This window comes from Somniosus microcephalus, chromosome 20 (genome assembly GCF_052327205.1).
Source record: "Somniosus microcephalus isolate GS21.2 chromosome 20, FLI_Smic_1.0, whole genome shotgun sequence".
NCBI classification, from domain to species: Eukaryota; Metazoa; Chordata; class Chondrichthyes; order Squaliformes; family Somniosidae; genus Somniosus; species Somniosus microcephalus.
In genome coordinates, this window is record NC_141006.1 from 15,749,977 (window position 1) to 15,766,128 (window position 16,152).

Sequence of the window (16,152 nt, forward strand, 5' to 3'; positions counted from 1 at the left end):
CTCTGTCCGTGAAGATGCACTAAGTCTTCACTCAGCACAATCTCACAATGGCAAAGCTGAGCTCACAAATCCACTGTCTAAGGAACTCTGTGCACAAACGACCATTTCAAGGATGTATAGAGTCATAACAGCACAGAAGGAGGCCATTCGGCTCATCAAGTCCACGCCGGCTCTCTGCAGAGCAATCCAGTCAGTCCCATTCCCCTGCTCAATCCCCGTAGCCCTGCAAGTTCATTTCCCTCAAGTGCCTATCCAGTCTCCCTTTGAAAACATTGAGTGTCTCCACTTCCACCACTTCCGTCAGCAGCGAGTTCCAGGTCCTCACCACTCGCTGCGTAAAAAAGTTAATCCTCACGTCCCCCCTGTATCTCTTGCCCAAAACCTTAAATCTGTGTCCACTAGTCCTTGTAACATTAACTAGTGGGAACAGCCTTTCCCCGTCTAGCCTATCCAAACCCGTCATAATCTTGTACACCTCTATCAAATCACCCCTCAACCTCCTTTGCTCTAATGAAAACAAATCCAGGTTCTCCAACCTGTCCTTGTAGCTAAGATCCCCCATCCCCAGAAGCATCCTGGTAAATCTCCTCTGCACCCTCTCAAGTGCCTTCACATCCTTCCTAAAGTGTGGTGACCAGAACTGGATGCAGTACTCCAGTAGAGGTCTAACCAGCGCTATATAAAGGTTCAGCATAACTTCTCTACTTTTGTACTCAATACCTCTATTTATGAAGCCCAAGATCCCATATGCTTTGCTAACCACTCTCTCAATATGTTCCACCACCTTCAGGGACCAATGCACATTAACTCCCAGGTCCCTCCATCCCTACACACTGTTTAAAATTGTGCCATTAAGTGTATATTGCCTCTCTCTGTTCTTTCTGCCAAAATGCATCATCTCACACTTCTCTGGATTAAATCCCATCTGCCACTTGTCTGACCATTCTACTAGACTTTCTGTGTCCTGTTGCAGTCAATTGGTATCATCCTCACTGTTTGCCACACCCCCAAGTTTGGAGTCATCGGCAAATTTAGAAATTCTACTATGTATTCCAATATCCAGGTCATTTATATATATCAACAAAGCAGTGGCCCCAGCACTGATCCTTGGGGAACACCACTGTCTACCATCCTGCAGTCTGAAAAACAGCCATTTACCACAACTCGCTGTTTTCTGTCCTTAAGCCAATTCCTTATCCAAGCTGCCACTGACCCACCTGTTCCATGAGCCTCAATTTTATTAACCAGCCTTCTATGTGGTACTTTGTCAAACGCCTTCCTAAAATCCATGTAGACTACATCCATTGCATTCCCTTCATCAATCCTCTCTGTTACTTCATTAAAAAATCCAACGCAGATTAGTCAAACATGATCTGCCTTTTACAAACCAGTGTTGGCTCTCCTTAATTAGCTTAAACTTCTCCAAGTGCCCGTTAATATTTTCCTTGATTATTGTTTCTAAAACTTTACCCACAACTGATGTTAAACTGACCGGCCTTTAGTTACTAGGATTGTCCTTACACCCTTTCTTGAACAATGGTGTCACATTTGCCACTTTTCAATCCCCCGCATCTTGGGAAGATTGGAAAATTAAGACAAGCCCTTCCGTTATCTCCTCCACCAATTTCCTTAGCAACCTGGGATGCAAGCCAGCTGGACCAGGCGACTTATCCACTCTAAGCATACCCAGCCTTCCTAGTACATCCTGTCTATCAATTTTCACCCCTTCCATTTCTTCTACTTTTTCCACTTCTACCGATATTTTGTCAGCATCCATCTCCTTAGTAAACACCGATACAAAGTACTCATTGAGAATTCTAGCCAAGCCCTGCACCTCTAAGCATATATCACCTTATTTGTCCCTAATAGGCCCCACCACGCCTCTTACTACCCGCTTACTGTTTACATGCCGGTAGAAGATTTTTGGATTCCTTTTTATGTTAACCGCCATTCCACTCTCATATTCTCTCTTTGCCAATCTTATTTTCATCTTCACTTCCCCTCTCAACTTATTGTATTTGGTCTGGTTCTCCCTTGAAGAATTCACCAGACATTCATTATACACCCTCTTTTTTTGTTTCATCATCTTCTCTATCTCCCTCGTCATCCAAGGAGCCCTTGCTTTGGTTCCCTTACCCTTCCCTCTTGTTGGAATGTACCTAGCCTGTACTTGGAACATCTCCTCCTTAAAGATCACCCATTGTTCCATTACAGTTTTTCCTGTCAGTCTTTGATTCCATTTTACCCTGGCTAGATCCTTTCGCATCCCATTGAAATTAGCCCTATTCCAGTTTAGAAGTTCCACTCTAGATTGTTCCTTGCTCCTCTCCATTGCTAATCTAAATCTTATGATACGATGATCACTCGTACCCAAGTGTTCTCCCACCGACACTTGGTCGACCTGGCTTGTACAGGCCCCACCTTCCCCAGAAATGGTCCCAATGCCTCAGGAATCTAAAGCCCTCCCTCCTGCACCATCTCTCCAGCCACGCATTGATTTGTTCTATCCTCCTATTCCTGTACTCACTAGCATGTGGCACCGGGAGTAATCCGGATATTACTACCTCTGAGGTCCTGCTTTTTAATCTCTTTCCTAGCTCCCTATAGTCTGCCTGCAGGACCTCATTTCTCTTTCTGCCTATACTATTCTACTTCTTACACAGATATGCATGCATTTATTTTATATCTACATTTATAGCAATATATACATATAAATGTATAGATACATAACTATATACGTAAAATAATTGGTCAGTTAACATTTCAGGTATTGCGCTTTCTTCAGAACTTATAAAGGGTATTCAACTGAAATGTTAACATATCTGTTTATATAAAAGAATTGTCTTGTTAGGATGCTGACAATGCTGTCAGATTTCTTCCTTTTCCAGTATGGTCCCCCTTTCTCCACTCCTAACACAAAGGTACTGATTTATAATACAGTACAGTTCCAAAATGGGGTCCTGACAAAGGAGCAATTCTTCATGTTTGAGTTTAGGCAGTGGGTGTTGGAAGGCTATTTGACCATCTGTGTATCAGAGCCAAGATGAATCCTATCCTAATTTTTTTTAAATTCATTCCTGGGATGTGGGTGTCGCTGGCAAAGCCAGCATTTATTGCCTATCCCTAACTGCCCTTGAGAAGGTGGTGGTGAGCTGCCTTCTTGAAGCACTGCTGTCACTGTGGTGAAGGTACTCCCACAGTGCTGTTAGGGAGGGAGTTCCAGGATTTTGACCCAGCAATAATGAAGGAACGTCGATATACTTCCAAGTCAGGATGGTGTGTGACTTAGAGGGGAACTTGGGGGTGGTGGTGATCCCATGCGCCTGCTGCCCTTGTCCTTTTAGGTGGTAGAGGTCGCAGGATTGGGAGGTGCTGTCGAAGATGCCTTGGCAAGTTGCTGTAGTGCATCTTGCAGATGGTACACATGGCAGCAACGGTGCGCTGGTGGTGGAGGGAGTAAATGTTTAAGGTGGTGGGAGAGGTGCCATTCAAGCGGGCTGCTTTGTCCTCGATGGAGTCAAGCTTCTTGAGTTTTGTTGGAGCTGCACTCAGCCAGGCAAGTGGACAGTATTCCATCACACTCCTGACTTGTGCCTTGTAGATGGTGGAAAGGCTTTGGGGAGTCAGGAGGTGAGACATTCGCTACAGAATACCCAGCCTCTGATCTGCTCTTATAGCCACAGTATTTATGTGACTGGTCCAGTTAAGTTTCTGGTCAAGATGACCCCCAGGATATTGATGGTGGGGGTTTCGGCGATGGTAATGCCGTTGTATGTCAAGGGGCGGTGGTTAAACTCTCTCTTGTTGGAGATAGTCATTGCCTGGTAGTTGTGTGGCGCGAATGCTACTTGCCACTTATCAGCCCAAGCCTGAATGCCATCCAGGTCTTGCTGCATGCGGGATTAGGCTGCTTCATTATATGAGGAGTTGCGAATGGAATTGAACACCATGAAGTCATCAGCAAATATCCCCACGTCTGACTTTATGATGGAAGGAAGGTCATTTATAAAGCAGCCGAAGATGGTTGGGCCTAGGAAACTGCCCTGAGGAACTCCTGCAGCGATCTCCTGGGGCTGTGATGATTGGCCTCCAACAACCACAACCATTTTCCTTTGTGCTAGGTATGACTCCAGCCAGTGGAGAATTTTCCCCCTAATTCCCTTTAACTTCAATTTTACTAGGGCTCCTTCATGCCACACTCAGTCAAATACTGCCTTGATGTCAAGGACAGTCTCTCTCACCTCACCTCTGGAATTTAGCTCCTTTGTCCATGTTTGGACCAAGGCTGTAATGAGGTCTGGAGCCGAGTGGTACTGGCAGAACACAAACTGAGCGTCGGTGAGTAGGTTATTGGTGAGTAAGTGGCGCTTGATAGCACTGTCGATGACACCTTCCATCACTTTGCTGATGATTGAGAGCAGACTGATGGGGCGGTAATTGGCCAGATTGGCTTTCTTCTGATTTTTGTGAACAGGACATACCTGGGCAGTTTTCCACATTGTCGGGTAGATGCCAGTTTTTTAGCTGTGCTGGAACAGGTTGGCTAGTGGCACAGCTAGTTTTGGAGCACAAGTCTTCAGCATGACAGCTGGGATGTTGTCGGGGCCCATAGCCTTTGCTGTATCCAGTGCGCTCAGCTGTTTCTTGATATCACGTGGAGTGAATCAAATTGGCTGAAGACTGGCTTCTGTGATGGTGGGGCCTCAGGAGGAAGCTGAGACGGATCATGCACTCGGTACTTCTGACTGAAAATGGTTGCAAACGCTTCAGCCTTGTCTTTTGCACTCGTGTGCTGGACTACGCAATCATTGAGGATGGAGATGTTCATGGAGCCTCCTCCTCCTGTTAGTTGTTTAATTGTCCACCACCATTCACGACTGGACGTGGCAGGACTGCAGAGCTTTGATCTGGTCCGTCGGTTGTGGGATCTGTTAACTCTGTCTATCGCATGCTGCTTCCACTGTTTAGCATGTATGAAGTCCTGTGTTGCTGCTTCCCCAGGTTGGCACCTCATTTTTAGATAGAGCTGGTGCTGCTCCTGGCATGCTCTGCTGCAGTCCTCATTGAACCAGGGTTGGTTCGCTGGCTTGATGTTAATGGTACAGTGAGGGATATACCAGGCCATGAGGTTACAGATTGTGGTGGAATACAATTCTGCTACTGCTGAAGGCCCACAGCGCCTCATGGGTGCCCAGTTTTGAGCTGCTAGACCTGTTCTGATTCTATCCCATTTAGCACGGTGGTGTTGCCACAAAACACGATGGAGGGTGTCCTCAGTGTAAAGACGGGACTTCATCTCCACAAGGGCTGTGTCGTGGTCTCTGCTACCAATACTTCATGGACAGATGCATCTGCGACAGGTAGATTGGTGAGGACGAGGTCAAGTAGGTTTTTCCCTCGTGCTCCTTCTCTCACCACCTGCCGCAGGCCCAGTTTGACAGCTATGTCCTTCAGGACTCGGCCAGCTTAGTCAGAAGTAGTGTTACCGAGCAACCTTTGGTGATGGACATTGAAGTCCCCCACCCAGAGTACATTCTGTATCCTTGCTACTCTCAGTGCTTCTTCCAAGCGGTGTTCAACATGGAGGAGTACTGATTCATCAGCTGAGGGAGGGTGGTAGGTGGTAATCAGCAGGAGATTTCCTTGCCCATGCTTGACCTGAAGCCATGATACGTCATGGGGTCCGGAGTCAATGTTGAGGACTCCCAGGGCCACTCCCTCCTGCCTGTATCCCACTGTGCCGCCTCCTCTGGTGGGTTTGCCCTGGCGGTGGGACAGGCATACCCAAGGATGGTGATGGAGGAGCCTGGGACGTTGGCTGTGAGTATGACTATGCCAGGCTGTTGCTTGACTAGTCTGTGGGACAGCTCTCTCAACTTTGGCACAAGTCCCCAGATGTTAGTGAGGAGGACTTTGCAGGGTTGACTGAGCTTGGTGTGCCTTTGTCGTGACCGAAGCTGATGCCAAGGTTGATGTCAGGTGGTCCGTCCGGTTTTATTCTTATTGTTTTCCGTAGCGGTTTGGTACAACAGAGTGGCTTGCTCGGCCATTTCCGAGGGCAGGTAAGAGTTAACCGCATTTCTGTGGGTCTGGAGTCACGTATAGCCCAGACCAGGTAAGGGCAGCAGATTTCCTTCTCTAAAGGACATTAAGGAACCAGATAGGTTTTTACGACAATCTGATAGTTTCATGGTCACCATTACTGGTACTAGTTTATTATTCCATACATACAAACGTTCCAGCAGCAATCACTGGCCAGTGATCAGCAACAGGTATCCTAGCTGTGTTTCCAGGCCGTATGGCCCAGGAGCACAAATGCCTTGGATACTTTTTCCCAACTGAACTGAAGCCATATGTAGACAATGCACCTCAGAGGCTGAAGATCAGTTGCTTAGCACGGACCAGAGGTTGAAGATCAGCAGCTCAGCACAGACCAGAGGCTGAAGATCAGCAGCTCAACACAGGCCAGATGTTGAAGATCAACAGCTCAGCACAGACAAGAGGCTGAAGATCAGCAAGCTCAGCACAGACCAGAGGCTGATCAGCAGCTCAACACAGACCAGAGGCTGAAGATCAGTAAGCTCAGCACAGACCAAAGGCTGAAGATCAGCAGCTCAGCTCAGACCAGAGGCTGAGGTGGAGAAATTCGGTATCGTTTGGGGCGCAATTATCGGCCGGGCGCAAAGTTTAGTGCCTGGCGCTAATTATCGCCTCCGACTGCAAGCTTGGCTTTTATCACCCCTGAAGGTGATTGAAGCGCTAAATCAGGTGCTGCACACCTGTCTTAAGGCGCAAAGCCCGAGGAGCGAGGCGCTAACTCAGAGCGCGGGCGCAGCGCAGGTGATGTCAGTTAGCGATGGAACACAGACACTGGCGCCGGCCAGTTCTTAAAGGGGAGGGTCGATCTTGCTCTCCAGCCACACCCTGCTCATTGGAACCTTGAATCTCGGCCTGGAGAGACCTGTGCCTAAATTTTCCAGCCAAGGACTATGGAGAAGGTGAGAGAACGAGCTCAGCGCTTCAGCAAGTGGGCCTTGGAGCCTCTGGTTGGCACGGTGGAGCGCAGAAGATCTATACTGAGAGTGGCAGGAGCCTTTGCCGCGCGATTACATAAGAGTGTGGAGGGAAGTAGCTCAGCATGTCTCCTCCAGGAGCATGGTGCCCAGGACCCATACTCAATGTCGCAAAAAGTTCAACGACTTCACTCGGGTTGTCAGGGTGAGTGGCTTTTTTTCAATACCTCTCCATCCCTCCATCTCAATCTCACTCTATGGCCAGAGGGTCTTAAAACCCCAATGCCCAACACTCATCCAACACCTATGGCCCTCTCATAAAACACACACGCACATTCCACACCTTGCCTACAGTAAGGGCTATTCAACTATGGGAGGCACATCAGGCAAGACCATGGTTGTATATTGTAAGGGCTATTCGACTATGGGAGGCACATCAGGCAAGACCATGGCTGTATATTTACTCAGACGCCGTCCTTTTTCTTGCAGGCCAAGCTATCTCATAACAGAAGACAGCAGCAACGGACGGGTGGAAGGCGGCCTTAGCTGCAACCCCTCAGCGATCTTGAGGTGCGCGTCTACAGGATTTTGGCAAGCTAGGTGATTGGTCCCTCGCCCCTGGAGAGGTCGACTCCATTCAGGACAGCAATGGTAAGGTCATCAGCTTTCTCTCCTGTCTCATTCCACTTGTCCCTCACAACAGCAGCCTTTGACACTTTCAATCCAACTTACTAAATCGCTGCACTCCTTCCTCCCTTACTGACCCCCCTGTCCTCACGCTAAAGCCACTCTTGTACCTCCCTGCTTTCAGATGGTGATTCACCAGTTGCAGAGATGGGCCCTCAAGCTGCCAGTGGGAGCGAAGCCGCAGGCGAGGAGGAAGAGGAAGCCAGAGCCTCAGCGCCACCCTCTCCCGAGGAAGCACATGCCCATACAGGGACCACGTCTTCCCTGGAGGGGAGCATGGGGGAAGGGTCTGATGAGGGTGAAGCTCCGGGACCCTGTGGGCTGCAGCAACGCGATATGGCTAGGGAAGCTTGGGGGCCTTCGCCCTGGAGGGAGAGTAGGCCAGCGAGTCCTGCTGCACTGGACACAGAGGAGGAGCGGCTCATCGCTGAAATGAACACCCAGGCGGTGGACATGCGCACTCAGCTCATGGGTGCAGTGGGAAGGGTGCCCGAAAGCATTGATGCACTGGCAAGGAGTGTGGAGCACTACGCTGTAGCATAGGCGGATGCCACGCAAATGCTTAGTGCTGCAATTCAGTCACTGGTTGCCGTGATCCAATCTCAGACTGGTCTCATGCAGTCTCATATTGAGGCCATGCAAGCACTGACTGCTGCCATTGTCGCTGGTTCGGACACATTTCCCCTGGGCTCTCGCCACGCCGCAGCAGGCCAGCAATCTGTGCTCCAGCAGATTGCTCCGGATGCTGAGGTGCTGCCCCGTGGGAGTGCCAGTGTGTTGGTCGAGCAGGGAGGTGCTGTCCTCTCTCAAGATGACTGCATTCCTGCTGCCACCACTGTCACTTCCCCATTGCACTTGCCACCGCCTGTAGGACAGACTGCTGCCGCCCATGCAGAGTTGGTGCAGTCTGCAGCCGGGCCCTTCAGGCCCAGAGCTGGTCGAGGCCATCCTTCAAGGGCATCTGTAGTCTCAGGTTCTGACATTCAGCAGCTTTCCACCAGCCTTGCTGCAGCCACTGGGGCACCATTTCAGAGGAGTTGCAGGGTGGGAAGGGGGGAAGTGCGCAAGGGAAGGAGATCACCCTCGAAGGGCAAAAAAGTAGGAGGTCTGACGAAATGTTGGGAGTGCTTTTATTAAAGGCCGAGGTTCATGTTAAAACTTTTGTTTAGTGTTTTGGCCATTATCTCCAGGTTGTGAGAACCAGTTATGTTAATTAATTATTTTTTGTGTTTGTTTCTATTAGTTTGTCATGAAGAAATGACACACACACAGTTTGTAAAATAAAAAAGTTTTTGTATTCAAAATGTACATTTTTGGCTTTTGGAATCATTGCTGCCTTGGCCGGCTTTGGGGTTGCGGGTTGCATTCCATCATGTTGTTCTCCATGCCAGAAGCCATTTCCTGAGTAGGGGCCTAGAAGCGGCTTATTATCATTCGTTGATGGATGGCCCTTGCAGTTTGAACATCGTGGGCCTCCCTCCCGCCTTGGTGCTGCTGCTGATCATTCTCCTCCTCTTCCTGCTCCTCCTCCGGTGGTGCACCAAGGCCTGGTGGCATTGGCTGGGTCCTGAGGATTGCCAGGTTATGAAGAATGCAGCACACAACTATGAAGAGGGAGACTCGCTCAGGCGAGTACTGCAGGGCTCCTCCTGAGTGGTCCAGACAGCGGAACCGTTGCTTGAGCACGGCGATCGTCTGCTCAATGATGTTCCTGGTGGCGAGATGGCTCTCGTTGTACTGCAGCTCAGCAGGGGTGTTGGGGTTACAGAGCGGTGTCATCAGCCAGGTGCAGAGTGGATAACCCTTGTCCCCGAGGAGCCAACCACTTGGCTGATGCGGTGCCTGGAAAAGGTCTGGCACACCAGTCTGGTGCAGGATGAAAGCATCGTGACTGCTGCCAGGATAGCGGGCATTGACAGCGAGTATCAGCTGTCTGTGGTCACAGACCAACTGGACATTTAAGGAGTGGAACCCCTTGCGGTTTCGGAAAACCTCTGCATTCTCATGCGGTGCCCGCAATGCCACATGCGTGCAGTCAATGGCGCCCTGCATCAGGGGAAGCCCGCTATCCTCGCAAAGACCATGCTGTTTGGACCGGGTCACCGGGAAAGAGATGTAATGGCGTCTCCTTTTATAGAGGGCATTTGTGACCTGTCGGATACAGCAATTGACCGCGAACTGGGAGATACTGGCGATATACCCAGTAGCTGCTTGAAAGGAGCCGGTGGCATATAAATTCAAAGCCACTGTGACCTTCACTGCTACCGACAGAGACGTCCTGGTCCTCAGTTGAGGCTGCAGATCTGGCTGCAGCAGGTGGCAGAGCTCAGTGACCACCTCCTTGCTGAAGCGCAGCCTGTGCAAACATAGCTCCTCAGACAAATGAATGTAGGAGAATTGTTCCCGGAATACCCTGGGAGGGTAATGTCTCCTGTGCAGAGGCCTGTTGGCCTTCCTCCGTCTGGCCATGATTGAGTCTCTGTTGCCTCCGATTCTGCAGGCGCAGGACGACGCCCCAAATCAGTGCGGACCCCATAATCTCTTGACAATCGAAGTAATGAAGGTCAAATCCAAAAGAACTTGCAAAGTGATGCTCAGTAGCCAAAACTACTTCACACAGCGTTGATTCAATGCAGAATCTCTCTCTCTCTGTCAGAATGAGTGGTGCAAAATTGTCTACCAGAAAAAAAGGCAGGAAGAAGGCCCCTTTAAATAGCGCCGCCCCCCGCCCCCCCCCCAGCCCCTCACTGACTGGAAAACATTCCAGTCTCCCTGTCGTTGCTTGCGGCAGGCGAAAAGGAGGGGGGCGTCACTCAATATCCGGTCCGGGGTGCCACCGGGGCATTGCACGCTCAACTGATGTTATGATCTGCGGGCGCAGGAGATCGGTGTGGTAGACTTTTGCGCCACTGCATAAACTGTAGTCAATTTCGCGAGCGGCGCAAACTTTGCCGCGCCCGGACGCTAGTTGCTTTGCACCCCATTAGCGCCCTCACAGGGCGCTAACGGGAGGCGCAAAGTAACCAAATTTTTCCCCCTGAAGATCAGCAAGCGCAGCACAGACCAGGGGCTGAAGATCAGCAGCTCAGCACAGACCAAAGGCTCAAGATCAGCAGCTCAGCACAGACCAGGGGCTGATCAGTAGCTCAGCACAGACCAGAGACTGATCAGTAGCTCAGCACAGACCAGAGACTGATCAGCAGCTCAGCACAGACCAGAGACTGATCAGTAGCTCAGCACAGACCAGAGACTGATCACTAGCTCAGCACAGACCAGAGACTGATCAGTAGCTCAGCACAGACCAGGGGCTGAAGATCAGTAGCTCAGCACAGACCAGAGACTGATCAGTAGCTCAGCACAGACCAGAGACTGATCAGTAGCTCAGCACAGACCAGAGACTGATCAGCAGCTCAGCACAGACCAGAGACTGATCAGTAGCTCAGCACAGACCAGAGACTGATCAGTAGCTCAGCACAGACCAGAGACTGATCAGTAGCTCAGCACAGACCAGAGACTGATCAGTAGCTCAGCACAGACCAGAGACTGATCAGTAGCTCAGCACAGACCAGAGACTGATCAGTAGCTCAGCACAGACCAGAGACTGATCAGTAGCTCAGCACAGACCAGAGACTGATCAGCAGCTCAGCACAGACCAGAGACTGGTCAGTAGCTCAGCACAGACCAGAGACTGGTCAGTAGCTCAGCACAGACCAGAGACTGATCAGTAGCTCAGCACAGACCAGAGACTGATCAGCAGCTCAGCACAGACCAGAGACTGAAGATCAGCAGTTCAGCACAGACCAGAGGCTGATCAGCAGCTCAGCACAGACCAGAGACTGAAGATCAGCAGCTCAACACAGACCAGGGGCTGAAGATCAGCAGTTCAACACAGACCAGAGGCTGATCAGCAGCTCAACACAGACCAGAGGCTGAAGATCAGCAACTCAACACAGACCAGGGGCTGAAGATCAGCAGTTCAACACAGACCAGAGGCTGAAGATCAGCAACTCAGCACAGACCAGAGGCTGAAGATCAGCAGCTCAGCACAGACCAGAGACTGAAGATCAGCAGTTCAGCACAGACCAGAGGCTGATCAGCAGCTCAGCACAGACCAGAGACTGAAGATCAGCAGCTCAACACAGACCAGGGGCTGAAGATCAGCAGTTCAACACAGACCAGAGGCTGATCAGCAGCTCAACACAGACCAGAGGCTGAAGATCAGCAACTCAACACAGACCAGGGGCTGAAGATCAGCAGTTCAACACAGACCAGAGGCTGAAGATCAGCAACTCAGCACAGACCAGAGGCTGAAGATCAGCAGCTCAGCACAGACCAGAGGCTGAAGATCAGCAGCTCAGCACAGACCAGAGGCTGAAGATCAGCAGCTCAGCACAGACCAGAGGCTGAAGATCAGCAGCTCAGCACAGACCAGAGGCTGAAGATCAGCAGCTCAGTACAGACCAGAGGCTGAAGATCAGCAGCTCAGCACAGACCAGAGGCTGAAGATCAGCAGCTCAGCACAGACCAGAGGCTGAAGATCAGCAGCTCAGCACAGACCAGAGGCTGAAGATCAGCAGCTCAGCACAGACCAGAGGCTGAAGATCAGCAGCTCAGCACAGACCAGAGGCTGAAGATCAGCAGCTCAACACAGACCAGAGGCTGAAGATCAGCAGCTCAGCACAGACCAGAGGCTGAAGATCAGCAGCTCAACACAGACCAGAGGCTGAAGATCAGCAGCTCAGCACAGACCAGAGGCTGAAGATCAGCAGCTCAGCACAGACCAGAGGCTGAAGATCAGCAGTTCAGCACAGACCAGAGGCTGAAGATCAGCAGCTCAACACAGACCAGGGGCTGAAGCTGGGACCTTCCTGGTATCTCTTGGCTTTGTACAACATCAGGTAGTACATTAAGCAATTGAGCCATTGGGTGAATTCTCTTATGTGAACCAGAAATTTCATTGCGAAAGGAGAGGAAAGGCAATTAACCACTCTGCAGGGGTAAAGATTCCATTACAGAATACATTATACAGGAAATAAAGGATAGGACATCAGCTCATAATAAATATATAACTACATAATGATAACATCATATTATAGATCATTTCTGTCCATAGAAATTGCACAAGGCAACAATTTGAATACTAAATGCCTTAACTTTAAAATGATCTTGGATGGTTCAGCCATTCCTGGCAAAGAAAAACAACTCAATACAGCCAATCTTTTGGCGTATCTGGAGAGTCATTAATCTATTGAAGACTGCCTTCATATGTAGACAATGCACTCAAATCAAGAAATAATCTGCAATTGATTTCAAATGAATTTGCTAATGTGGTTGCACAGTCCAATATCAGTCATTTTTAGATTACTTTGCATTATTTCACTCTGTGAATAAATACTGTTTATGTATCCAGAAACAAAACAGCATTACCAGAAATCAATAATCAATACCTCACAAAGAGTTACACAAGAAAGATTCATAACATATGGGGGGAAATGTTAACCCCAAAAAACAGGCAGGTTGGGGTTGGGTGGAAAGTTAAAGTGTTAAAAATCTGAATCTCGACCCCAACCCGCCTCCAACCCACCCACTTCTGGTTTTAACGGAGACGGGCAGGGGGTGGGCAGCCAACCCGCTCCCAGGAGGCGGGTTGCCCATTTAAGTATTATAATGAGGCTGGTGTGCCTCAGATTTAACCACCATTTTAAATTTAACAGTGGCTGGTCGGGTTTTGCAGGCCTCGTGAATCACGCCAGCTAATGGAAGGCGAGGACTGCCGGATCCAGGAGAATCATAGAGTAAGTGCCTTTACACTTAACTCCTGGATCCAGTGTCCCTGCCTAACCCACCCTCCGTGATCTTCAGGCCGCCCCGATGTTCTCTTCTTCCCCCTCCACCCCCCACCAGCACGCTCCTCCGGCCCCTCAATGTCATCTGCGTCCACCCCCATGCTCCTCCACCTCCCCAATGTCATCTGCCTCCCCCGCCATGCTCCCCTGGCCCTCCGATGTCGTCTGCCTCCACCCCCAAGCTCCTCCGGCCCCCCGATGTCGTCTGCCTCCCCTCCGATGCTGCTCTGGCCCCCACTCAATGAGCCCTCGGCCCCCCCTCAATGCTACTCCGGCCCCCACTCGATGAGCCCCGGACCCCCCAATCATCCTCCAGTCCCCACCCGATGAGCCCCCGGACCACCGATCATCCTCTGGCCCCCACTCGATCCCTACCTCCCTCCTCTCTGCGGACTAGTGCTGGAGGCTCACCCGCCCACAGCCAAGCAGCCTCTCCATCTGGCTGACTGTGGGTAGGAAACAGAGGTTTCAAGTGCAAATCAAGCCCTGCTGTTAAATTCGGCAGGGTCTGCGGGAAACCGCTTCCGAGCCTCCCCCCCTCCCCCCCGCTCCCAACATGCCAAAGGGTTAAAATTCAGGCCATGGTGTGGGGAGCAGCGAATAGAAGCAATAGAATATAATGCATACTAGAATGAGAATCCTATACGATACATCCTGACTGTGACAATCCCAAAAACGTGGCTCTAGTACATGTAAATTATATACAGTATAAAATGGAAGAACTCACTCCTATCTGTTGCTCTGCAGCTTGCATTGTGTGTCAGCTCAGGAACATAGACAGTAGAGAATGGATAAGAGGCAACAAGTAACTTCGATGTGATTTCTTATGGCTCATATGCCTTAACACCCTTCTTTTTATTTGAAAGTATAAACCACATCATATTAGCAGGGCCAGCATGTGAGGGGTGAAAACTTAATGTGGTTACATTGTTCATACAAATATCAGTTACTATTGTGAGAATTTTTTAAATAAAAGGCCTACAAATTCCAATCTTTTCTGGGGTAGAAATTAGGCAGACTGGAAGCAGAGGCTCAGAATACTGATGGGAAACCAGTTTCTGACTCTTATGTACTCTACCGAGAAATTCCAACTGAAATGGGGGTGGGTGCTTCTTCTGCCCGACCACCCTGTGTCCCGATGTCATTTGTGAGGCTGTGTTTTGCAGGACCCCATGATCCCCTGGAAATCCTGCCAGCTACATCTCCTGTACAGCCAGAGCAGCCGGCACCCCCTCCCCAAGGAGCATCTCTAAAATCCCAGTGTATCTAGAGTTGATGGCCCAATGGTGCTGTTATTGGCATGGGGGCCACCCTAATATTTAAATGACCCCATTCCTGGGATTCCTGGTCATAGTGAGGCCAGATGGGCGGGTAATACTTCCGCATGGCTGCAAAAATGGCAGCATGAGAGCGTTGCTGGAATTTCTAGGCTAAAGTCTTGGTAAGAGCTTTGACCGATCATAAACCCATACAGTAAAATGGTGGGCGCTTGCCCACTCAAAAGTGGGCCAAACTCGCCAAACCTTCTGGAGTTAGTTTAATTTGAATAATGTTGGTGAGCTTCTGGTGTTAAGAACACCACTCATTGGAAGCTTCGCAGTAGCATAAAGAAGAAGCACACTAAAAATTGGACTTGCAGCAGTCCAATGATATCTGAGAGGCTCCAGATTCATTAATGAAGCTGTGGAAGTGCTTCTTCATGAACTAAGGGAGAGGAGGGAGTCATTGATTGGCACCCAGCAAAATCAGCCTATGAGGAGAGCAGCACAGCAGCAGTGCCAAGGGTGGTCAGGGCTGTCAGCATGAATCGGAACCCCCCCCTCCCCCCCGCCCACACTATTGCCATCCCAGCAGCCAGCTCCCTACCTGCTCCTGGGCTGCAGCCTCCTCTGGAGAATTCCCCACCCGAAGGGGGGGTTCAAGCCTGTCAACAAGGTAGGCTTCCGAGCGGGGAACCCGCTAGAAAAAAAAATGTACGAAAACTCCACAGCATGCGGGGAAACCCAGACTGCCAGGTTTCATGACCATAATTCTTCCCCCACCCCTGCTGCTCAGAAAACCTGCCTGAGTCAAGAACAGGGTCAAGGTTTCTGCAAAAATTTTTAATTTCTATGATTGGTTCTTTAAATTTACTTCCAACTTTTCCTCAGTGGCTAGCAATACTGAATACCTGTTCTACATGGATGTGATACAGCTGAGCTTAGATAACATAGTAATGATGGAAAACGTGACGTATGAACCCAGAAATTCGGCTCTCCCCGGGTGAGTACGCACGGGGTACTCACCCGTAGGCCGAATGGAAGTGCCGGTTTCCTGCATGCACTGCGCATGCGCGGGAAACCGGCACTTCCGATCCTCTGAACGAAGAGGTTCAGAGGTCGAACGCGCGCGCAAGAGAGGCTGTGCGTGCGCTTTGAACTTAGGTTTTTTTTGCAGGTTTTCCCGGGATCGTAAGCCTGCAGAATTTACACATATAAAAAGCAGGCGTAAGGCCTGCTTTTTACAAGGTAAGTGGTCAATTAATTAAAATTAAAACATTTTTTCCACAGGTTTATTATTTTTAAATACTTTAAAGCAAGGTAAGTTTATTTTTAGCCCCGTTAGAA

At 49.9% G+C, this 16,152-nt stretch overlaps 1 protein-coding gene across 10 annotated transcripts in view; it reads right to left on the reverse strand.

Annotated features, from left to right (window-relative positions):
- Positions 1-16,152, reverse strand: part of LOC147103064 (adhesion G protein-coupled receptor B2-like) — a 1,231,153-nt gene that overhangs the window by 787,446 nt on the left and 427,555 nt on the right. The window lies entirely within an intron of this gene.